The following is a 24,778-nucleotide window of genomic DNA, read 5'->3' as shown; positions in this document are numbered from 1 at the left end:
AAAAGGAAGTAATTGGGTCTGTCAGCGCTTGAGAAAATGCTGACAGCAGTCTGGGTGTATAGCATAAATATGTCAGTAAGGTTTCTGCAAAAACAATCAGCAGTGATGTTTTCAATGAAGCTGAGACTTAAATAATCATTGTCTGGATTTCAAGGGTAACGTTTTATTGTGTTCATACCGCTTGCAAGTCCCAGTGCCTTCTGGTGGCCGTACCCTGTGTAGCCTAAGCTGAAGCCAACAAAGTTCCTCTTGGCAGTAGTAGCTCATCAGGTAGTGTTTGTGGGAATTTAACTAGCAGAAAACTGTGTTAGAGCCCTTTAAACAGCAGATGGTGTATCTGCCTTTGTAGAACGAGCATGTTTGAAATAGGAGCAAGTTTCACCATAGGCATTGGTGGTTCCTTAAATTCTGACAAATTTTGGAATAATTCAAGAGGAAAATTAACTTGATGACTTGAAGAAATAAGCGTTGAAACAGGCATAAGAGAGAAAGTGGGAATTTTTAGCAGTTTGTCACCATTGACTTTCCATGACCTTGAAAGAGTGGAGTGAAGTGTAATTACAAGAGTACTTACTACGGGCAACCAGTTTTTAACCTGTGTGTTGATGTTCAAAGAGAATGAGATAAAACAGGACACTGATTTCTTTGGTATTTCTTCCAGTACATTTTGTTTCTCAGAATTCTTAGGCCCATGTCTCTCTGTGCTCTCGGCTGCTTCAGAGCAGATTTCGTCAGTCGGCCCCGGGCATATGGGAAACCCACAAATGTACAAGGTGGTACGTAGCTTTGGGGGTGCCCTTTACCAGCTGGTTTTCTGACAAAGTCTGTTGCTAAGCTAAAACAGAAGCAGCTTTAAAAAGAACAAGGACAATATCTTGACTGTACTGAAGTTCAGCTTTTTCTTTTATGGATACGCTTATGATTTTAGGTATGAAGTCCAAGCCCGAATTTACAGGGGAGACACTCTTGAGAGTATACAGAGTTATAAAAAATGCTTCAGTTCACACTGCTAAGCTACAGTCTCCATAAATGGTTTATTATATTCTATGGATAAAAAGACACAATACCTCTGCTTTTTTAAACAGCGGAAGTATTTGTTTGGGTTTTTCTGTTTTCTTTTTATTTACTTTTTTAAGTAAATTTATTTTGGATGGCATTGTTTCATGTTGCATCCCAGAAAAGCTAAAAACTCAGTGTACTTTGTTTCTTTGTCTCTAGCACATGAAGATACTGGGCAGGGGAGACAAGTTGCAGTTTTACCTCCTTGTATCTGAAAGCGATAAGTGAGATGAGAAGATTATCCAGTTTCTCTTTCTCCATGTCATTCTTCTTTTGTCACATCAGCTTTGGCAACTCTGCTATTTAAAGAAAAATAGAATAACAAAGGAACAGCTTTATCTTCTAGCTCATTGTCTAATACAATGCTATCAGCTGCCTGTATTTTAGAATTATGGGATTTGTTTGATTCTACACTTGGTTAAATGTCTTTCCTTCCTAAAATGGAAAATATTGCAGAACTGAAGAAAGAACCTATAAATACAGTGTAATGTGGAGCTTAAAGAAAACTCAGATATGTAGATAAAAGGGCACTGTGTGCCATCAAAATTAGTAACTCCTGAAATCTTACAGTTATGACATTCTTTCCTTAATACTGAAATCAGCATCGCTAAGGTTTTTGCAAGGTATGAGAGGTCTGGGCAGAAGCATGGGCTGCACTGCTGACCATGGAAATATGCTAGAGACACAGGTGCCTGGAAAAATTAGAGGTTAAGAATGGACAAACACGTTGTCTGTCCTTCTAACCAGTTCCACTCCTGGAAGAAGAATGAACTGCTCATTTCTGTAGCTACGAGCTGTCTGAGTTGGTATCTTATTTAACGCATCACCACTCAATTGACAGTTTCGTGGCTTAGAATGCTGTGCAAAATATCCACATGGCTTAGGTCTCTGGTCTTAAGGTTCCAAAACAGGGCAATTTCAAATTTACACAACTTTGTGTAGAGCACAAATGAAGTATACATAGGAATAGCATGTGAGAATTCTCCGTTTGGCCTCAGAGGAACTTTAGATTTGGTTTCCATCCCTGTCTTCTGCCCTACAGGCAGGTTGTGTGGTGTGCTCCAGCATGCTCTCTGTTGTTCAGAAGGAACCGCTGATGCTAATTGGGTAAGCGTTCACCTTGGAATTGGCTGCTCCTCTCGAGCTGCTGACGGCAAAGTCTTCATCAGGGAACATCAGAACAGGCAAAACTGGGAAAAAAACTGGGCTGGGAATCACGGTGGAAAGATGACAAAAAAATGTTCACCCAAACCTTTATTTACGTTTCTCTTTGGGAGGGGGTGGGGGGGTGTTGAGGGTTTTATCCGAGGATAAACAATCCAATGTTTAGAAATTTAAATAAAAATCAAAACTGTGCAGGGGTAGTGTGTTATTCAGAAAGACTATAGGTGGCAGCATCATAATAAAATAGAGTTTACTTGATGTCTTTAGCCAGAGATCAGTCCTTAGTTCCTTCAACAGCATGTCCTGAACAAGTATACAAAAGAGCATGAATCAAAAAGAGCAGATGAGCGACTTACTGGGGTTGGTCATCAGTTAAGCAAGCAGTTAAAATAGGTCAATCAGTCTCTTAGATCTGTGTGTCCTCAGTTTTGTAAGCATGAATGAACATGCAGACATGCAGAGATAGATCCTCCTGCTTGGTGTCTTGCGTGGTCCATTCAGGCCAGCAGTGGTAGTGGCATTTTGCTACACTGGCACATAATCCAAACATGAAAAAGAAAATGCCATCCTCGTCATCAGTGTTTTCCCAGGATTTTGAAAGGGAGATTTTAAAGAAAGAAATGGTAGTGTGTTAAGTATTCTGAATTAACCTAAGGGACTGGTGTCTTTGGGAGACTAAAGGTAGATGGGCTCTGATGTTTTTTGTCTTTTTTTCTCAGAAAGGAGTGCTCAACAGTTTATGAAAATGGAGCCTATTTCAGATACCTTAAATTTAGCTTCCGAGCATGAATGCATCCAACTTGTTTTTGACAAAGACAGCCCTTGTTACAGTAAGGAGTATAACATTTTTTATTTCTGTCCCTCCTACTTACCATTAAGGTTTATGGGGATAGTTAATGTGGTATATTACCTTGTGTCAGTGTGTCATCATTTTCTCCTAGTGTGCTAATTGCTTTAGAGCAGAAATGAGAATATTTTTTTTCCACAGCCCAGGGAGAACTGTCAGACCCATTTGACAGGTCACAAATTCACTTTCTTCCTTGTTCAGATGCATCCCCCTGCAAAATCACTCAGCCGCAAATTATCAACATAAAGTCATAGACTGTATCTGGTCCATGGGTTTCTTGTTCTTCATCAACCTGTTTCATAAGAAGATACTGTCCAGTTCATTCGAATATGTACTTAATTCAAAGGTTATTTGACTCAAAATAATGGGAGCTATGGTAGACAATTTGTGTGATTTTTTTGTGATTTTTTTTTCTTTTTCTTTTATTATTTTTTTTTTAATCTTACAGCCTAGCTCTTTTTCACATCTTTCTACAAGTGTGATCAAAGCAGGAAGAAAGTATGGTGCAGACTGTAAAGCCACCTTATCTAATTGCTGCTGAACAGACTGATGGAAAGTTCTGTGGTTCTTTACTAGTTTAGTTTTTTAAAGTGTTGTGATAGCTCTATATTGGTGTTTTAAATTGATTGTGCAAACCGCAGAGTTCTGGATAGCATGTATCAGTAAAAGGATGCTGGGGAAAAGTAACATGTCCCTATGAAAATTATTTGTTCTTTTTAATGACTTCAGGTTCCCCTTTTTAATTACTTGCACAAAAACCCTTTAACAGAATGCCAAACCAGCGTGAATTAAACTACTTAACTTTTTCTGCCTGTGTTGTGTCTCATGCTACCAGGCAGTGTTGGAGTTTACCTCAGCAGCTTCTGTGGGACTTCCATTTATTTGCTCAGAGATAGACTTGAAGCAAGATCTCAAAACTGAAATATGCAGGTAATATTTTTTTATTTACCCAGGAGAAGGAAAAAAACACTTGCTTGTAGTATTGCTTCCATATTTCTTACTTTCATAAGCCAGCTAAATGGATTAGAGACATTGTGCTTGGGTGCCAAGGGATAACAGAGGCATCTCTCTTACACAGAGGCTTTTAACATCTTCAGGGATATAATTCCAGTCAACTGCAATAGGATTGAGGCACCTAACCTGCAAATCCCGCTGTACATCTTACCAGTTCATGATTCCTATTCATTGCAAGAGGTGATGGCTCCCATCTCTATTTTTATGCATTTAATAGCTCTCAAAACTTGGCCCTCTAGAACTATATATCTGAAGAGTGGATGCTCAGAGCGAGTACTTCCGGACTTCTGAGCACCGTGTGTGCCATGTCCATATCATAGCTCTGTCTGGGTGGTAGCTCTGTGTGTCTTATTTTACCCTCTCCTCTTGTTCACGTGCCTTGGTTTCAAGGAAAGGCAATTGGGTTCTGTAAGCCAGGAGGCAGCTGTCACACACTTTGGACGTGCCCCAGATCTGAACAGTTTGGGTAGCCGGGCAGAGAAGATGCACTTGTACCACTGAACAGTGCAGGGAATGTTCCTCTGTCAGGCTGTCACTGATCACCTGTCCCCTGGGGTTGTCAGAACAGCCCCGGACATGGCCCTGCTTAGATGGGCTGCTGATGGTTTTCAACAAGCAGTGTGGATGTAGTTGGCCTCTTCTGAGGACCAGGTAAGTTCAGCAGTGTGGTTTCAAGCTGTTGGCTCTGGTGCAACAAAACTGTTCTGAGAGCATCTCGTTTACCAGACAGATGCAGCCTGAGGCATGCCGCAGAGACCCCCAGATATGGGCTAGGCTGTGTCAACCATAAGCAAGCGATGTGATTGTGTCCTTACCCTGACAGATGTCAGTAGGTGAAGATTTAGGTATATTGAAGGGGAGGGGAAGCTGCCCCTTCTGTTTTTTTTTTTTTTTTTTTAAGCACAGTTCTATTTTCTGTGCCAGCCTGTGGTGTATTTTTGTAGCTTGGTATGAATGATTTGTGTTTGATCCTACAGTTAGAGAGAGCACTTCCAGTCTGTAGGGCAGGAGAGGTCATTTAGATGTTGCTGTGAAAGGCTGTGGGAGCAAACGCTGAGCTGCTCGCAGTCACAGCTGACAGTTCTGTTCACACTTCTGAGCTCGAGGTAAGGTCAGGGAGCAGCAGGGTGCTGATAAGGGTGGGAGTTCCCCGGAACAAATGAATATTCAATCAGTTAAGGCTTATTACTGCCTTATTTTTTCACGTAAAACTATAGCCCCTAACCCAAAGATGATCTAGTGCAATGCTGTTCCAACAGCTGCTGTAAGCAGAAGACATTCTGCGTATAATCGGGCTCTGCACACTGACGACTGATCACACAAATCTGACGAATTCTTATGACAGAATCTGTGGCTTTGAGGTTTATTGTAGAAGCCAGATTGTGCCTTATTTGCCGTTAAGGCTTAATAGAATTGCCCATTGATTTCTCTGCAGCCAGGTCCCTCAAGGGATTTATTCATTCAGGGATTAAAATTGTTCCACGGTTGTCTGATTTGTTTAAAGCTCATGCATTACTCTTAATTGGAGACAGTGACCTCAAAAATAGCCGAAACCTTCCATTATCCTTATGTGGAAGAAAAAAATGTAAAAAAAAATATATATATAATATTCTAGCTAATGAAGGCTTTTATACTTTTACTTTTCTACCTCCCTACTTTTGCTTGCTTGAGTCAAAAATGAGTTGAAATATCTGCCTGATGAATTCGTTTGGAGTGGAAGGAAGCCAAAAATTATTTTAACAAATGTTTTAGCATGACACTGAGTATGGAGGTTTAGTTTGCCAAGCTGGAAAAGTGAATAACTAGGCAGTTTTTGTGAGGCTTATATAGGGTGTGGGTCATCTTAAATGTCAGTTCCAATCTATGTTAGGCATTTGTAAAGGAGCATATATTGTGAATGAATTGACACATTCTCCTCATAAGTTTCATGTTGCTCCAAAACAACTCATTAGTTTTGGGAAGCTGTGGCACATACTGCAATCAGCTGAGAAGGGACTTCAGGAAATCTGCTTTTCTATCTGCCGGGCAAAATTTCACGGGTACACACCGTGTCCGCGTGTCCGAAGGAGTGCTGTGATGGTGTGAAGGTAACGTCAGGTAAGCTGGGCTGCAGAATATAGTGAGGAGTGTTACTGGCTCCTGTGAAAGGCTGATGGAGCTCAGCATGGGACTGGGAACCTTCTAGCACAGCTCCTGCGAGTGTTGGGTCCCACTGGTCCGTGTGGTGCAATAGCTGTCGTCCTCTCTGTGGCCTCTTGGTTGAACAGGCTCAGCAGCTTCTCTTGACAGGTTTTCCATTAATAATTCTGACCACAGCTGTGAAAGAAATCAACAAGACTCACCTGAGAGTGGATCTGCTTCTTCTTCCACTTTTGTGCAGGTGTTTGAGAACACAGGGTAGCATGTACGACTACTTGGGCAGGACAGAATGTGGAACAGCTGCAAGGTTAGAATTTGGGCTGGGACCTTGGATTCATTTGAGTTCAGGCTGTCAAAACCAGGCAATTTTTAATAAGTTTTAGCTAATGTTAATTTCTAGTGATGAAGCCACATCTAATCCTGATAAAAACAAAAAACAACCAACTTTGATTCCATGGATGAATTAGAATTCAACCAAAAGGAGAGAGACTTTTTGGAGCATCGCTCCTGACTTTGTTGCACCAGTGTTGCTCTGTTATTAGGCCTTTTCAGGGAAGTTTTCCCAATGACTGTTCTGTGTCTCTCTTAGGCTTTCTGCTGCCTTTCTTGTATTGTTTTTTCTACAGAGTTTCTTCTTCTTTTCTTTCTTTCCCACAGAAACATCTCTGCCATACAAACATCTGCATTTGTGATAGCAATCTTAAGGGACATCTCCTTTGACTCATAATATCAGTTGCTTCTTTGGACTTGCCATGCATCTATAGATGATGGTTCTGTGGTTTTCATTATCTTCTTGAATAAAGAAGCTCTGTTGCACTTTACACTTACTCTGAATTACAGTCATTGCTTCAGTAATGCTTAAATCAGAACAACAAGTTGGGTTATTTATTTCCCCAATTGATTTTTACTCTGCAATTTAACAGTGAAAGATAATTCTTTCATAGAAACAAGTTGAAATAATGGATGCATAATAGTTTAGTATTGTATATCTGATATTCCAGGATCCCCAAGTAGGCTTCAACCCTTGAACAAGCAAAGTTCAAAGTATTTATGGGACTGAAGGTTGGTCCATTTCAGAGATATCTGAACCAAGTAAACGGTCTGGCTCCTCTGTGACATTTGCAGTAAGTCTGCAGTATATGGAAGGATAATGCTGTCTGACCTGCTGTTTTGACAAAATTATGCTCTTTCAACTGATTACCATCTCTTGTGTAACTCAGCACTGTTAGCACAAGCATATCAGGGTTTATATTTGGACTCTGGTGGAGAGCTTTAAGAAAATGCTATCTGCTCTAGAGTAAAGAGGTTGCTGCCACAATCTTTCTCATGGTGAGAGGATTTTCCAAGTAAAAGCTGGCCTTGTGAATCTGATGCCAAATGACTCTGTGAGCAGAGAGCTCTGTAAATTGTTTGTCATGTACACAAAAGATTTTCAGGCGGCTTTCCTGAAACTTTGCAAAAATTTTCTCAGCAACTCTTGCAGTGAATCTGATGTAGTAAGTTTCTTAGTTAAAGCAAAATAAGTTAATGGGTTTACTGGAAATTAGACTCTAACCTTTAAGTCTAATTCTGTAATTTTTATTCACATTACTTCAACTATCTGGTTTAATAACCAGCTCAGCTGCTTCACAGTCTTATTCTGAATGAAAGCCACAAGCTGTAGCTCAATCACAACAATAGTTTGGGTTATAAAAGAGGCTCATGTGTGCAAATAGGTACATCTCAGTATGAACATTCCTGTTGGACTCATGGGGACTCTGGATCTGTGAATGATGAATGGTGATGGTAGGAGCCTCCAGCAGGGACTTCCTGGCTCCATCTCCACAAAACAAACTTGCAAATTCCACTAAAAAGTGTGTCATTGTTTTTCATACCACACTACATTTTGTCAGTTGTATCTTCATAATATAAAGCCTTTAGGCTGAAATTTACAGTAGCACTCAGCATCATCCTAACATGGTTTACTTTGTTATCAAATTTGGACTAAAGCTGAGAGCTCGTCTTAGCTCAGCCCAAGAGTTAGCTGCAGTTTCATTACAATATTGTATTCCACAGCAGATCTGTACGTTGATCTGGAGATCTGGTTAGGGTAAGGAAACAAAAGCCATTTGCCTAGTGTAGGTGAGAGAGAGCTGCTGCGACAGGTGAATGCAAGAGGATTACTTACATGAAAAGATTCTTAATAAAAATGAACTTCAAATTCTAACTAGTCTTCCTGGCATTTCATATTAAACTATCAGCCACTTTGCTTAGGAAAAGCAGATTGTCAAATACCAGGGGAAAACACTTCCATTTTTAAATGTTTTAATTAATTGTGTTGGATGCGTAATGTCTGATAACGTGCTGTGTGTTAAACGAGAACGCCCTGACAGCTTTGTGCAGACGGCTTGAAAAGAGTGTTATTTACTTTGCTGAGTCAAAGCACAAACTTGAATTGTCAGAACCAAGGTTCATTGTGCAGCTGGAACCTACCTCTGGTATGTGGGGTTGACTTCAGTCACAAGCTATTCATCCTTTTGCTCTCACACTCAAAGGACCTAAAAGTTATACCACCTGCCAAAGTGACAAGAAACTGAATATGATGAAGGAAATTAATACAAATACGTTGTTATTTCTTAAAAAAAAAATCACTGGCTTACAGTGAAATCCTGAAGGGAAGGTAATCAAGAAATAAAGATACTGTGTGTTGCATAAATCAATGCTGATTTCGTTTAGCTCTAAAAGCGAAGGTGTAAACTGTTCACATACAACTTTCAAAACCAACTAAAACAGTGAAAAAATGATTTTTCCCTGGGCTTATATGTTATTGGAGAAATAAAAGGTACTTAAGCCCCATTTTCTTAAAGGCAGTGTAGAATCTAAGAATGTATACCAGATTAGGAAAGTAGTTTGCTCTGCTGTAGGATTATCGAATCATAAAATATTTAGTGACAAGACCATGCCCAAATTATTTTAGAACAGACTATTTAAAAAAATACTCTGTGCATAGTATCGCATGGAAACAAAAGGTGTATTTAAAAAGAGGAAGGAGCTTTCCTGGTCCTGTTTTGATGTTCAGATGGCTTTTTGAGTGTGTTGAGGCTTTATTGCCATGGGCTTTTTTCTCTCTCCTTTTCTTCTTGATGTCACTGTTTCTTGCCTCTAGTGAAGCCCAGGGACAACCTGCACCATGAATGAGCCAGAGAAGTTGACCATGTGCAGAGAGCTGCCAGATTCACAAATGGAATAAAATGAACTTTGTGGCAGGGGGTGGGAGAATAAGGAAATAAGATTATTAAAAGTAGCTGTATTTGTAATAATCTTTTATCTGCTGCTTCAGGGTTTGCATACAGCAACAGGGCCTATTTCTTTTGTTCCGTTTGGCTCCTTGCCTGGCAGCTCGGCATGCAGGTACCCAGCAGCCAGCCCCCATGGGCTCAGCTCGGTGTTGGCCACAGAGCTGCCTCTTGCCCTAGTGATAACTGGAAGGAAATGGGGAGAGATGGTGGCCCTGCAAGTGTTGTTTGGGGTACAGAGGGAAGCAGGGAGCCCTTTGGGTCATTAGTGTAATGCATTAGTGTAATGCATTAGGCCTGCGTGGGAGGAGACCAGTATCACTGCGCGTTGTATGGAGATCCCAGTAATTTCATTGCTTATGCAAGAGCTCATTGTTTCTATGGCTGTTGTCCTTCGACAGTAACAAACCTTTTATGACTAGTTGTAAGAAAGTAAAGATTGTTAAACCTTGCCTAGAGTGGATGCGATTGCGCCATCATAAATGTATTGAGAACATACTCATATACACAAAGAGAAATGAGCTCTGCTAGTACTTTGTACCTAAATACTGCACGCTGGTAGCTGCACAGAGTGCCACTGTTTCTTTCTTTAGCTTGCATGCCCCAACCGACCAGTGTATGTCTTAGGTACTATACTGTATTGTGTGTATTATAGTAGGTTGGCTCTAATGTGACTGGTTGTGTTTGCATCAGCTTCAGCCTTGGTGGAACAACAGCTGTGAACAGGCAGAGACATGGACCACAGTGCAAGCGAGATAAGCCCTCTGCAGACTGAAGATGCTGATGAACCCATATTGTTCTTTTTCCGTTTTGCTGTTGTTATCCAGGGCTGAACTTGGCTCCAAACAAATAATGTCGCTAAATAATGTGAAAGCTGTTTAGCCCTATTGCAAAGGGGAAAAGAATAAAGCTCCTTTGTTCCCTATCTCGCCACTCCTTTCCCCAGGAGATCCTCTCTTGGTTACCATGGATATGCAGTCTGGTGGTACAGTCTTCCTGGCCTTTATTCACTACACCTACTAACATCTGTACCAGTGCAGCTTTCAAATATAGACCTGCCTTGTGCTTAATCTGGTGCCGTTTTACACATTTCTGTGACACATAGGTTTTGGCTGCTTGTTCTGCTTTCTTGAGCAGATGTAACATTTCATAACTTGGCAGTGAATTTTTATCCCTCCATTCATGATGGTGACAACCAGAAATCTGATTGTCATTTCTTTATGAACAACTAACGTGAAGTATAAGACATAAAGCAGCTTGGGAATTTCAAGAAATCCATTTCTCAGCGCCACTCCCTTCAACACTGGGTGGTGTATGAAATGTCAGATCACAGGAAGCTCTAGAGCAGGTGGGTCAGTGCAATACAGATCAGTAGTGAAGGCATTTGCATTGCAGAAGAATTTATACACCTTCTTCAGTGGCACTCGAGTCTAATTGTGCTTGATTTGGCACTCACTGGGTAATTAGGGAATCTTTCTTTTAGCCTCAATGGGCATTGGATCGGGGCTGCTGAGACCAAGGACACTGGACACAGGGACAGGTTTATTAGTTTTGTAACTGAGGTGGGAAGCTCTGGAAAAGTAGGACCTGGTCTGTAGCATCAGCATTTACCTAAACATTAAGAGATGCAGATGCTGCAGACCTCACTTTGTTCCTGCTTCACCGTGTGATGCAAACCTGAGAGCAGGCAGGCTATTTGAATGTCAGCTGAGCCACCAAAAACACAAGAGAAGCAGAAAAAGACAAGTGTATATGCAAATTTAAGCACTGAACTAGGACTTCTCAAGCTTTTGTTCACTTAGACTATTTGGATAAATTGTTGGTCTTTTGTGGCATTCAGATTCAAAATGAAATGAATATTTTTTTCATGGAAGGAATGGGGTTTTTTCTGTCTTTAAAACACCTTTAAGAGAGAGCAACAATAATAACGAGAGGATTTGAAAATGTGTTTGTTGAGAGTGTTACTGTGGCTATGATTTGTTCAGAACCACATAAGATCTTCTCAAGTATGAATAGCACCAAGCTTTTTACTTCTCTTATTCTTTAATTGTATTCTTGTAGCATTCAAAGGACTCAGCCAGCACAAGGAACTATTGTGCTTGGAACTGTGCAAACCTTCAAGAGACAGAACCATCTCTAAAAAATTCTGAGTTTAAAGTAACAGGATGAGTAAAACATGCACATTCAGGCAGCTCAGTAACGCCTTGCTCTCAGGCATTTGGGGACAGGCTTTGTAGCAGGGCCTGTTACGACAAGACAAGGGATAATGGTTTTAAACTGAAAGAGGAGAGATTCGGGCCAGACACGAAGAAGAAATTTTTTGTAATGAGAGTGGTGAAACACTGGCCCAGGTTTCCCAGAGGGGTGGTGGATGCCCCATCCCTGGAGACATTCAAGGCCAGGCTGGACAGGGCTCTGAGCAACCTGATCTAGTTGAAGATGTCCCTGCTCAGTGCAGAGGGGTTGGACTAGATATGCAAGATGGTACCCAAAGCCCCTGGAAAATTAATCGAGGATGTAAGTCAAGGGTTTTTTTTCCACACAGCATTTGTTTAATTTGGAAGCTAACGTGCAATTCTCTGCCAGAAGCCATTGCACAACGTATCATCTTCTCTTTTTATGTGGCCACACAACACCAGCTGTGGGGCTGCAAATCCTCCTTCCAGACAACACAGACCACGTTCCATCAGCAAGACAACGTGGTTGAGTTCCTCTTGATACTTGTCTTTCACTTTGGCTTTGTGCTTTCTTCCCCTGTACAACTTCACTCCTTTGGTGATGGCTTGCAAAGGCACAAGAAGGAGAAAATTCCTGTTGGTGGAGTGAGGCCTTACCCAGACCTGCTGGTCTGCCTGCCGTCCTGTTTTGGATGCCAAGTTGACGGCAAGAATGAATCAATGCTGTGAGATTGAAGTGCAAGTGTATCATTTAGCTGTTTGGACCAGCAGATGGCAAATGTAGAGGAAAAAATCAATCTAAGAGCTAGTCTGGGGAACAGACATTAAATAAAGCCATCTGGCAAACGTATGAGGGGAAAGAAGAAGATGAGACCAAGTTCTGCTTTAAATACCTGCTCACAACTGAGGAGAAGTTGCTGGGAACTTGTGCCATGGGAGAGCAGACTTTGACCTGTAAGAAGTTCTGTGGAGTGTCAAAACCTTTGGCAGCATTGCGCATTTAGAAGAAAGACCCTAAATTGCCAAGCAGAGACAGCTTAAGCAGCAGCAGCATTTCTGCCCATGTGAGATCCTGGTGATACTTTACATAGAATAGTGAGTACAGGACTGCTTGATCCCCCACAGTGGGATTGAGAAGACGACATCTGCTTTGTAGAAAAGGACAAAAAAGAAGAGAAGAGAGTAAGCAAAGAGAGTGATTTAATATATCCTGAATTCTGGAAGACATCAATAAATCTGGTTTTATGCCAATGCCATGGCAGTTTGTTACTTTGCCCTTCTACTTTTATTCCCAGAGTAGAGAGATGTACGTGGTTTTGCACTCAGGCTTTTAAGTAGTTTCAAGAGAGAAGCACAATTCACTGAAAAGGGAAATGGTATCTTACATAAGTGCCCAGCCTTTCTTTGGGAAACTTGCTCTCAGGGAATGTGATTTCAGAGCCCAGAAGTCTAGCAGATGTTATTACTATTTCTGTTTTACAGGTCAATGCTTTGGCTTTTTATACTCTGAGAAAAGCACACAGCTGCTAGCCTGCCTTTTACATTATAAGAACAAGTCAATTCTGTATATTCTGTATCTTATTTCTAACTTATACATGTGCTTTTTCTTTTTTTCTAAGTAAAATGGGAGCACTGTGGCACATCTTCAAAATTCAGGTTCTCTGATAACTGACACTTTTGTTGGCAGACTATGTTGTCCTCTTATTTCCATATAGAGTAATGATGGATCATTTTACAATGAATTTTGGTCTTGTTGTCCAGGCCCATGGCATTGAACAGAACAAATAATTCCACCACTCAGACTTAACTGCAATAAAAAGAAAAAAAAAATCAGTATGTAATGTCATTTTTAATGCCTCTGTTGATAATAAGATTCATGTCGATGATGATGTAGTAGCTATATTTTGTGCATTAACTATCGGTTTCAGACACTTACTTGGAATATGGTTGCCAGCTCTCACCAAACACATTTTTTTAAAGTATCTACTTCCTTTCCATCTCATCTGTGTTGTTAGTGATTAGTTCTTGTATCTGAGAAAGTTGTCTTTAGTTTCCCTCAGCATCTAACAGTCAGACTAACAAAAAGGCAGTATTTCTGTCCCTCTGCTCAGATGAATAATTCATTGCCCTGCACTTTTTGTGTAAAGTAAATTTGAACTGTTTCTTTTGTAAAGATTATTTACAAGAGAGCTGTGGAGACATGGAAATTCATTGGCTGGCTTCAGGTATGGCATTGTATTTTTACTGAGAGGGAGGTAGCAGTTTGTTTTGATAAATTTTGGTTGAAGTATTTGCTATATGTAGCATTAGAGGGATGGGTGCCCTTAAATGGGGAAAGCGGGAGTTTGGCAGGTTTTCAGCGCTGTTCTGCTGCGGTTCTCCCCAGCTCAGAGGAACAATGAGCTGGAGGGATGCTGGCGGTGTTGCTTGGTTACAATTCATCAGCGTGAATCAATGCTTCACACGGCTCCTTCTGCCTCCAAACAACCGGGAGACTTCTCAGTACTGTATTACTGATGTATGCAGCGATGTGACCGGATTACGTACTATCTCAATTACCGTAAAACTATACCTTTGCCGAGAGATTTGGACAGCAGCATCTGACTTTCAGCCGTGGAAGTCAGGCAATTTGGAACAGTCTGTTTTACATGGCTTTACAAATACATAGCTGAGTAAAGCAAATTTTTAACAACATATTTTTCTTGCAAGGTGTGTTTGGTGAGTTTGGTACTTTAGCATCCTTCTGTATTCATCAGGAAGATTAAATCCTTTATTAAGTATCTTCCCCTGTAATGGAAGCATGCCTTGCTGAAACCTGCCTGCAGGCAAAGTGAAGCATGTAAGGGGAACTGCTGCCTTCCTCTTACTCAGTGCATTTGGCCAGATCTTAAGCTGGCATAAAATTAAACTGATGGAGTTATGCCAGTTTAGACAATAGGAAGATGTGACAGGTTATTTTTAACACTGCGGAATGGCTTTTCTTTACCCCACCTGGATCCATTTTACTACTCACCTGTTCTTCCTGCTCAAGACATGACCAGAAGTAACATTAAGAGAAAGGTGCCCAGTTTGAGCTATCCCCTGAATCAGCATTTGCAGCAGCTTTGTTCCCATCTACATCTTTTTGCTTACTCTTATGTAAAACTGCTTTATTGTTTTCTGATTCTCACTAGTTTGTTGCCTGTTATCACTCTGCTCTATCTACCCCTTCGTCTGTACAGGAAAAGTTTAAAACTTCCCATGAGTCTTCACAGCATTTTGGTTATGCTTGAAAACACCTAAATAAATCAGTTAGCAACTTTTCCAAGTGTGTCAGTGAGAAATCATTGAGCTATTTGCTCATCTGTGGCCAGGAGGTCACTGGATTCTGGCATCTACTTGGGACACCGTTGTCTTCACCAAGTATCTTCTTGGCTTTCTAGCCACAGGACAGTCCTGGTAAATGCCCTTCAGTCTGCCTACAGAAAAATCCAGAAGTATCTTGCTCATCTTCCTCCTTCTCGTTCACATCTGAAATTCGTGCCCGTGAAAGTCTTTCCCTTTTCCTCTTTCAGACTCAGTAATTCTCCATTTCTTCCAAAATCTTCCATACTTGTGTGTTTAAATTTCTCTTTACCTTTATTAAGGACCTCATTATTAGAAGTGTATATTTTCTGCACCTTTCATTTTGTGAAGCTTTCTCTGTTTCTCTGATTTCTGTTATTTAGTGTCAGCTTGTTGTGTTGCTGAACATTAAGGCCATTTGGAAGAATTTGTAGGAAAAAATGTCCTGAAGTGACATCCACTCCACTTGGTTTGCAAAAGAAGAATCTATAGTAAAAAACAAGTCTCTCGCTATCTAAAATACAAATATTTCTATGAGTAGGTTCTCTGCATCATTCTGCCTTCTGATGATAGTATCTTTAGATAAATATACTATCTTTTAGATAGAGATAGCATCTTTTCATAAAGAATTTTTTTTCAGAATACCTGAACTACTTAAAATACAGTTGCACTGTACAGAGCTATGATTTCTGACTTATATTCAGTATTCTGTTACATGATCAGCTTTACTTTAGCAGTGAGTATGTGTTTAACATCTTAAATTTTCAGTTTCTTTCCTCCAAATGTCACTTGGTTATCTGTAAAGATATTTTTATTGTGACTCTCTTTAAAACGTGGACTAATTCAGTTTTGCTGCTCCCTGGGTCATGACATCCGTAACTATTTTGTCTGGAAATTTAAGTGCTTTTGGAATAGGACCTAACACTGAGCGCTTCCTATTTCTGCACAAAGATAAGAGAAGGGAACAAAAGAACTATAATTTTCCTATCAAAGTGATGGGCTTTGGCGTTTGTTCAGAAAGGTGCTTGAAGCACTGTAATACTCATCTGTGGGCAGTTGTGATTGCTGCAGGGACAGACTGATTCTCTGGATAAATATGGATATTTATGGGGGAGGGAGAGATTTCAAGCCTAGCTAAGAGACTGTTGCCTGACCCCGAGCCTGCGTTGCACGCAGCTATATTGGGCCACTAAACTGTATGTTCTGGCTGTATGTTATAACGGAAGAAGAGCCTTTTGGGGAGTACACCACACACATCAGGAGTTAAGCATTAGGTGTGCTGTTGCATAGCTGAGTTGGTCTGCAACTGCGTTTCTGCAATGGCACTTGCGTGCATTTCCTTTCCATTAAAATGTTGCTCTGTTTTTAACAGATGAAGAGCTGTTGTAAGTCGAGGAGTAATTCCATTTAAAGGTCATAGCTGGACTTCTCCAGACATGACAGGCCAGTCCTCCTGGGCCTGAGACCCCTTTTTAAAAGAGCTTTTGCCCATGTGGTGGTTGGGTAGTAGCTGTACCCCCTCTAGATCTCTTGTGTAGAGTGTGCCTAGCAAAGGTGATTCTGGAGTTGGTGCCCTGGCTGGGCTGTGGGTCCTCACAGATGTTCCTGTCTGGAAACTGAGAGAGTTGGGGTTGTTCAGCCTGGAGAAGGCTCTGGGGAGACCTTATTGCAGCCTTTCAGTGCTTAAAAGGGGCCTGTGAGAAAGACGGGGACAGACTTTTTTGCAGGGCCTGCTGCAACAGGACAAGGGCAATGGTTTTAAACTAAAGGAGAGGAGGTTCAGGCTAGAAACAAGGAAGAAATTTTTTACACTGAGTGTGGTGAAACACTGGCCCAGGTTTCCCAGAGGGGTGGTGGATGCCCCATCCCTGGAGACATTCAAGGCCAGGCTGGACAGGGCTCTGAGCAACCTGATCTAGTTGAAGATGTCCCTGCTCATTGCAGGGGGCTGGACTAGATGGCCTTTGAGGGTCCCTTCCAACACAAACTATTTGTGATTCTATGACTGCCAGCATCTGCCTGAGCAAGGGAGCAGCTCACATGTGAGAACATGCCCAGATGCAATGGGGAAGCATCCAGCTGGAATGAAAGGACTCATTTCTGCATGAGCATCCTGCATCCCTCCCGGCCTTGCTGGCCCCTCCAGCCTGCGGAAACCATGCCACCTGTGGTGTGCGCAGCATCACTTTCTTGCTGGTTTTGCCAAGAGAATGGATGTCCATTGGAGGCAGTAGAAAGCAAATAGGCTTTTTTTTTTTTCAGGTAATCGGGTCTGTGCAAGAAATTTACATCATGCTGCATTTGAAGAGTCTTTATTTCCTTCCACTATACAGTATAACTAGGGGCAGATATACCCCACCCAAGGGACCCAGAGATGCTTTAGCTGTTCAGGTCTAGTTCAGCTCTCACTTTTCATCTTTTAGAAAATGCATGCTGAGATGGTTGCAAGCTAAACACAGTAATTAATACAATGGCATGGCAGTAATTTAAAATATTTAAAAGGTCAAAAAATGCAGATTTCTCGTGTCATCATTGACTTTCATGATTTCCTTCTCTTCAGTTTCCTGTGTTGTGAATTTGGCTTTGTAGCATACATGTCTGGGATTTTCATATCTTTAATATTCTGTCATTGCATTTATTAATGTTGAGGCACTGCCTGTGGTGGGTGGTTTCTTCCACTTTATCTAATGACCATATTTGAAATACGAAATCTTATTTTAAGATTAAAAACTTTCTAGTTTCATTGGCACAAAGAACCAAAAATTCACCCTCCATTTTTGCATGTGCACTTCCCATTTTCACAATAAGTGCCTTTTTGTCATAAAAACAGCTCAGCTGCTGTCCCTCTGTCCCAGGTGGTGCCACACGGTGGCCTTTGCAAAGCCAGGAGTAACTTTTCAACATGTCCCTGCCTTTCCAGGAAGGACCCAGCTAAGCTTCCTGAACAACATCAGTCTCTGCTGAGAATTCAGGTCAGGATCTCCCTGCTCGTTTCCTAGCAACTGCGGGATACTGGTGCTTTCTCCTCTGACCGGCTCCTTCAGTTGTAGATACAGGGATCACTAGGGGAAGGGATCGGGGCAGTGCTAATAACTCTTTGGGAAGGCAGAGTGCAGCATGGTGCTGGGTGACTGATGAGACGTGGGGTGCGCTATTCAAGTCGAACCAGATCGAGACTTTGCAGGATCCTCTGTGCAAACTTGAAAGTGCCTCTGCTGATTTTGCTTTCCCTTAAATGTCTGGCGAGGTGACAGACCCCTTTTGAAACGCCAGTAGCCTTTTGTGTTACGTTGAATCTGGCAAACAGGAACATATGCAGGTAAGCAGCTGAAGAAAGTTTATGTCTGAGGTGATTTAAAGGTTGTTTTCCTACAGGTGTAATGCATTTCTTGGTTACACAGCTGCACAACATTCAGTTGTGGGAGTACTGACCTGCCGTCATCGGACGGTAAGTAAAAGTTAAAGGGGAAGATGAACTGTCTTCCCTAGTTACTTGTGGTGTCTGTTCATAAAGAGCTGAAAACAACCTTTAAACTTCTCTAGTTAATTTATTGTAGAATTGGTTGATGAAAAATCCTTAAGTGATCAAGAGTTGCCGGTTGCCACGCTCTCGCTGCAACTGGCTCCTTGTAACACATTTACAAAATGGAAAGCAGCAAGTCCCTCTAACTGTGTATTGTTTGCAGAGGCCAGCAATCATTGCCTGGTAACACAAAGGGATTTGTTACTGCTTTTTGTTTTCCTTTGATAGATTACAAGTAGAAACACTTTGACAAATGTAAAAATTAAACCGATGTACCGTTCTAAAAAAAAAAAAAATTAGGAAAAAATATCACCTTCTTTGTGCTGTAGCCTCTCTTCGCTGTTCACAGACAACAGAGGTAGTAGGAATTATACCAGAGTATATTTGTATCTAGTGCTCGTACAGGGCTGGCATGATAGTTTTCTGAGGGACCACTCCTCACAGAAAACACAGTTTTCATATTTTGAAAAATGTGGAAATGGATGTCTCCAGGTGCACACAAGCTATTTAGCTTGCCTTTTTCAGAAGTCTATAAAAAATAAACTCCAGGTCTTCAGCAATATGATTTGGCACAGCTCCAGTTAACTTCAGCAGAGGCCTGCCAAGTGACATGGGCCAAAGATCTGGCTGCACATCTCTGGGACAGGTTCACAGCAAGCATGTTTGTAGGTTTTATGCACAGGAGGCTGTAGTGGTAGGTTCTGAATAGGGACAGAAAAGACTGGATTATTTTTAAGCCATACATTTTAATTATCTCTAATATGAAGCTGTTTAATTTGAGTGCTGACTCTAAGGCATTGAGGAGTTGATTTCTGTAGAGAGACTAAGTGCCGTTTCAATTGATATTTTCCACACTTAGTATTCAGAAAAACAATTCCCAGAGTCTTGCATTGCATACCTGATACAGCGGCTGCTTTTCAAAGTGTACACGTCTAATTTGCTATCCTGAGTTTTTTGTCTCTGTCACACATATGGGACAACTCGTATGTCCGTTCCTAGGAACCACAATGTATGTGTCCATTTAAGAAGAAAAAGATCTATACCAGAGGAGGATCATTGTGCAGCTCAGGATGTTCTTTATTACAGAAGGCCCTCCCATGTGTGTAACTTCACACTACTGTGTGTTTAGGTGATACAGGACAGAGAAGCAGAAATACCTGTTTGAGGGGGTGCTTCACATTTCATTTAATTGTTCCGGTGTCAAGGTCGATAACTTTCAGGAGACAGTTAACAGTAGAAACCTCTTTGATCACTTGGATCTAGCTGTTTTTATTAAAGCAGCATCCTCAGAGGGTAGTGTGGAACCCAGGAGATTAAGTTGTCCAGCACTCACTGATCTTTCTTCTGTCCACAAAGCCTTGCAGTGTCCTCTTGTAAATGCTCTTCTGTCAGAGCTTGGAGCTCTGCTAGACATCTCATTCCCTGCCCGTTGCCATAATTCACAAATATTTTTAAACTGTCTGAAAAAAATGTTAAAAGGAAGGAGGCCCCTAAGCAGAGAGGGTCAGATTTTCCTCGAGCTGGAGCTAGTACATTTGCCAACTGCATGTGAAAGGCTAAATATTTTCCCATAACACCTACACCAGAGACATTCTGCAGATACACAGATGGCTGGGCCCTTGTGAGTCCAGCCAAGGGAGCATACGCTGATGCTTCGGGTTTGAAAAGAAGCTGGAACAGGTCCTGTAGTCTGGTATTGGCAGCCAGCATCAGCGATCTGGGTGGCTGGATGTAGGAAAGAGCGAAGTCTGAGGAGGTTATTGAAACATACATCTTTCACAGAATGGCATTTCTTGATAGCAAACAGCTCAGACAGGTCCTTGGACTCTGCAGTAGAGAGCAGGCTACAGCTGGAAGATGAATGCTTTCCTCTCTGCCTGTCTGCCAACAGCTGGGGAGCTTAAATCCAGAAGTGACCCATGTGTCATCTAGCTATGGAAAGGGGCCATCTGGGATCCAGTATCTGGTTCTGGACATCTGTCTGTCAGGAGAGGTGAGCTCAGTGTGGGACAAGTGCAGAGGAGGGTTAGTAAGACAGCCAGGAGAATGGAGAGCTTTCCTCTGGGAGGAAATTAAGGTGCCATGACTTGTTTGGCTTCACAGATGAAGGATGAAAGGGGAGACAGTGGTCTTCTGTAAATACCGCTGGCAAGAAAGAAAAGCTGCCTAAAGAAAAGGATTGCATTGGGACAAAAATCATAGAATCATAGAATTGTATTGGTTGAAAAAGACCTTTAAGATCATTGAGTTCAACCATTAATAAACAGGTATAAACTAGCCATTGAGTCCAGGAATTTCTAACCATTAGAGTTACAAATGTCTGGAATACCATTTCAGTCAAAGGGATGGAAAAAAATTGAATGTTTTCAAAATAAGACTTTAATCAGCCTGTGAAAGGATTATATGGAGTGTTTGCCAGCAACAACAGAGGACTAAATAAATGCTCAGGAAGTCCCTTCTGGTAGTATGTTCCCAAGTTTTATCCTGAGAGGCCTATGTGAAGCTCGAAGATTTAGGTGTACCAAAACATGCTGTTCCTCAGGAGACTGTATCATATGAGAGAACTGAAAAAGGCCAGGCCTTGTGCTGGGGAGGGTTGATAGGTGGGTTGCATCTGATAGTGGAAGGACTTGCAAAAACACAGAGCTAAAGAGCCTTTGTGAGCAAAATGATTCATCACTAAACTCCGTGAGACACTGGATGGCTGCTGAGCATCTCTTCTGTTACTTTCAACCTGCCCAAGGGATCAGAAAAAGCCAAGAAGTACTAGGACCCCAGCAAAAGTGCCATGAACCTGGCCATTTTGGGCAGGAATTTCAATTTATTGCTGTAACTAGCTCTGTATACACAGGGTTTTTTTGCCTGCCACCCTGAGAAAGCAAAGGAAACAGCAGTTTGAGTTCCCTCTCCAGGAGTGGCTGGGCTTGGGGGTGGGATGGCCTGGAGGGCTGTGCCGTGCATGACAGGTTGCCCCTGAATGAGGCCACTTTGGTGGTTTCACTCTGCCCCACCTGCCTTGGTTGGGATAGTGGCAGACCCACGGGAGGTGGGAGGAAAGCCCACCACAAGTAGCTTTTGCTCACACAGTTTTGCTTTCTGAGCTTTGGTGAGGAATGCTTCTCTGCCACCCTCTCTCCCAGTGGTGGCCCTTTCGCTCTCCACAGGGAGGTTTTGTGCCTCTCTGGTCCCCTTCCTACATCTGAAAGAGCTTACTCTTAAGCTCTATTTTTCTAATGTCTGAATGCCAACGCCATTTAATTTATGAAAGCTGCAGCACATTTTGTTGTGCTCATTTAAACCAGGCAGTGTTCAAGTATTGTACAGTCACGTGTAAAGGTGATGGCAGATGAGAGCTCTTTATGTCATGCTGGATTGCTGCAGCTCACTTGAGCTGTATCTGCCTAATTGCTGGCAGGAAATTTTTGAATTAATGACAAATATTTCCCAACAGTAGTTAGTTAAGTGCCTGCACATATTAAATTAACCATAATAATCTTGTCATCGTCATAAATTAATAACATGCATCTCATCGGGCTTTGAGTATTGAAGTAAAACATTCATGGTGTATTCAAAGAAGGGAGCCTGGGGACAAATGGGATAAGTCCCCAAATGGGTCTTTTCCTTTCTGCCACTTTTAAACATCATTTCGAGGTTCCCATCTAGCCTTTGGAGCTTACTTGGCATGGGGGGTAGGACAGTGGGGTTGGGAATGCAGAGTACCTACCCATGAGCTGCTAAGTAACCCTGACTTCCCTCTGTCCTCCCCGGAGAGACGTCTCCTCGGAGTAAGGTGATTTAGACCTATTAATATCTGATGTGTCTCCTTTCCTCCATCACCTAAAGGGTGATGCAGCGAGGGGCAAATGTGCACATGGGAGTTTTCTGTCAAAGAGATCATAAAACAGCAAGGGGTTTCAAAAGGGAAATGCTCCTCAGCGGAGGATAGGAAGAACATCTGCCCCAGTGGCAAAAATGAGCAGAAACTGAGGGCAAGTGGTAATGTGGGAAAAGGGGGACGTTTCTCCCAGTGTATTCCCCACAGGTGGCCCATGGGACCCCTTCCAAGAGAGATCCAGGGTGCGGGATCCCGTTCCCTTTGCCTCCTGCTTTCCACTACACCGTGGGGTGCCATGGGGAGCTGGGCACTGGACCAGGGAGGGCACGCCAGTCTGCACCGTCAGCTCCAGCAAAGCTGGACTGAGGCACAGGCCTGGAGCTGAGCTGGAGATGAGACACTTCTTGAAGGACATCAGGAAAGCATTTAATCTCTCTGTACTTTTGTACCCACCTGTAAAATGTTGTTTCTTTAGGAAATCAAACCTAAGGAGTTGCAGGATCGGATAGCCATGTTTATCACCCATCCTTCTGCACCGGCTTAAGACTGAAGTGCTGTCAGGGCTGGATCCATCTGTTTTGCAGATGAGAGAGGATGCACAATCAGTGTGACACTGTGACTGGCAGCGTCTTCTGCTTCTGCTCTGGATAGATAAGGAGCAGGAACCCTCCCAGTGACCATGTACCATACTGTTGTTATAAATACTGTCAGGGAAGGTTTGAGCTCTTCAGTGCTGTCCTTTCTTGTATTTTCTCCAGTCCCCTGTCTTTGTTTTGTTCTGCATGTAACACCTTTGCATATGATCTTCTGAATACATGAGCACATATGTCCACTGTTGCTTGTCCTGAACAAATTGGCACATGCAAGTCCTTTCTGCTTCCCAGTCCATGGGAATGAGTGGGCTTGTGCTGCAGGGAGCACTGGAGACTTGGCTCTCGACTTCTGACAAGGCAGCAGTAAAAGCTATTAAACTGCATTCAGGGTATTGACTTCCAAAAGTCTGGGAGTCTAAGTGGCAACTGGAGGTGAAATGTGCAGAGTGACTTGCCAGAGGTTGTTTTCACTGAGGTTATTGCTGCAGGGAAGGAGTGAAGGGGAAAATGAGAATCTGAGCAAGCAGCAGTTATTTCCATTTGCTCATAACCTTGCTTTGGAGCACAGAGTGTGGTTTGGAGCACAGACCTGCAAGTACAGGGGGAAAGAAGAACTGCAGGAAAATATCTCCTCTCTTTCAAACACAGAGCAATGAATATATCCTGAATGTACAGTAAGAATGAAAAGTTTGCAAGTACATGTTGTGAGGGAGTAAATGACAAAAAATTAAGTCTCTTATATTTGCGAAATCCAATTGTGTTTTTCTTATAGATTGTGGAGGAAGGTTCGAGCAAAGATAAAAGGACTCAGCAATGTTGTTTATTGTGACATGGTCAGAAAGCACCCTTCCAGCTTGTTCACATAAGAAACTATTTGGGTTAGGAAGACTGCCCAACCTAATTGGACTCCTACCTGAAATCCCTGCGGTAGTCACGCATTGCTGTGACTTTGCATTAAAAGTCTTGTGCTCTTTATTCTGGAAGTGATTTGAGTATTACTCAGGTAGAAGAAAGAACCCATGGCTCATCTCTCTCCCATCTAGACTCAAGAAAATGATTATTCATTGAAAGCCAAGAGAGACTGAATTAGGAAAGGTCAAAAGAGGCTAAATAAGGTCCTTCCCAATTAAAAGCCTGCCACATGGCCTGCTTCAGAGTGGGCCTCATACAGCAGTTAGATGAGAGGCCATTCAGCTCTTTATTTGGCCTGTGGGCTTTAATGCAAGAGGAATGTGGAATGTGTTTACAAGATAGCAGTTATTGCTGAAATATGTGAGCGCCATTGCCTGGGGAAATTTCAGAGGGCTGAGGTTACACTGACAGTGGCTGTACTTCTTGGACGGTCTGTGTGGATGCTGAGGGAGAACCTGGCCCCTGAGTTTGCAGTGCAAGCTCTGTGGAGGGAACAAAGGGGAAGATGCTCCCTTTCACCGCCGCCTCCCGCTGCCATCCTGCGGCTCCAGCAGCTGCATCTCGCTCCATCCTTGCCGCTCCTTCGTGCTAGGATGACCCAGGAGGGCGAACAGGTCTTTGGGCTGGAGACATGGCTGCTTCTTGTTATCCCTGCATCCGAGGTGACTCCAGGTTAGCACATGACTGCAGTCGGTGTGGCGGAGTGGTGTGGGGTGAAAAGAGGCAGAGCCAAGGGCAGGGGGATTGGACTAGATGATCTTCCGAGGTCCCTTCCAATCCCTAACATTCTGTGATTCTGTGAGTGTTGAGGACAGAGAGGCCCTGATGGCACCTTCCATGAACAGTTTCTGGAAATCGACCGCTTATGTTCTGGCTAGTCTCAGCTGGTAGGCTGGTGTATCTCTGCTTGGAAGGG

The 24,778-nt window shown here is 42.4% G+C and overlaps 1 protein-coding gene across 6 annotated transcripts in view; it reads left to right on the top strand.

The window, feature by feature from the left end:
* CRACDL (CRACD like) overlaps positions 1-24,778 on the top strand; it is a 66,632-nt gene that overhangs the window by 4,026 nt on the left and 37,828 nt on the right. For 3 of the 6 annotated variants that reach the window (XM_065847526.2, XM_065847518.2, XM_065847509.2), the window contains exon 1: positions 18,060-18,318. The exons of 2 other annotated variants lie outside the window; for them this stretch is intronic. The gene's annotated coding sequence lies outside the window, so the exon portion shown is untranslated. Of the gene's footprint in view, positions 1-17,898; positions 17,972-18,059; positions 18,319-18,374; positions 18,448-24,778 lie in introns of those variants that run through there. One more of the 6 variants, XM_071813669.1, reaches the window with a different exon arrangement.

The sequence above is a fragment of the Patagioenas fasciata genome, chromosome 1 (genome assembly GCF_037038585.1).
Source record: "Patagioenas fasciata isolate bPatFas1 chromosome 1, bPatFas1.hap1, whole genome shotgun sequence".
In the NCBI taxonomy this organism is placed as follows: domain Eukaryota; kingdom Metazoa; phylum Chordata; class Aves; order Columbiformes; family Columbidae; genus Patagioenas; species Patagioenas fasciata.
The sequence above is the reverse complement of the archived record's forward strand: the minus strand, read 5'-3'. Positions and strand labels throughout refer to the sequence as shown.